The following is an 888-nucleotide window of genomic DNA, read 5'->3' on the forward strand; positions in this document are numbered from 1 at the left end:
TCACATACCTGATCATCAGAGTTGTGGGTGGATTTAGCATTGGACGTGGCCATCAAACAGATGAGTGCTTTGTCTTTATCGTCTGATGAAGAATCGGACACCTAATTTTCTTTCTCAACCACCAGGCTTCGCTCTCTGAAGCATCGGAGGTCATTTTTCCTTCCATCCTTGTCTTCTTTCCTCTCGTCTCTTTTGTCTTCTCTTCTTTTTCTCTTTCTTCTCTCCCATCTATTCTTTCTTCCCTCTGATGAAATTTGGATGGCTTTCTCTCATACGATGACTGGTACCTTTCCCTCTTGAACTCTTTTCGTTCATAGGGTTTCTTGATGAATTTTTTCTAGAACTGCTTTGTGATCAAGGCCAAAGATTTGGCAAAAGCTTTAATTTCATCATCTGATTCAGAAGTTTCTTCTTCAGATTCTGATTCTACCACCAATGCTTTTTTGCCTTACTTTTTATGTTCTTTGGTAGAGGTCCTTGATTTTTCCTTTTCATCGGCAGCAAGGGCAAGAGGTCCACCAATGGAAACCTTCTTTTTCATTATGTCATTATCTTGTGCTGCAAGCATTCCATACAGATCATGAAGTGACCAGCTGTCTAGCTCTTGATTTGCTTGAAGGGACATAGACAGCTGAGTCCATTCATCGCCCAGACTTTTTAGGAATAAAACATTGTTTTCTTCCTTAGTTCTGGAGATATAATTTCGACAACATTGATTGATCAATGTGTTAAAACGATCATATGTCTTCTGTATTGGTTCATCAGGAAGGGTCTTGAAATTACTATATTCGTTGAGACATTGTGCTCTACGATTTTTCCTCGTTTTTGCTCCTCCTTCCAGTTGGCTTGCCAGTTCATCCCATAGTTCCTTGGCTGTGGAACATGCGT

Source organism: Cynara cardunculus, unplaced genomic scaffold, assembly GCF_001531365.2.
Source record: "Cynara cardunculus var. scolymus isolate 2C unplaced genomic scaffold, CcrdV1 Un_Scaffold_1561, whole genome shotgun sequence".
NCBI lineage: Eukaryota > Viridiplantae > Streptophyta > Magnoliopsida > Asterales > Asteraceae > Cynara > Cynara cardunculus.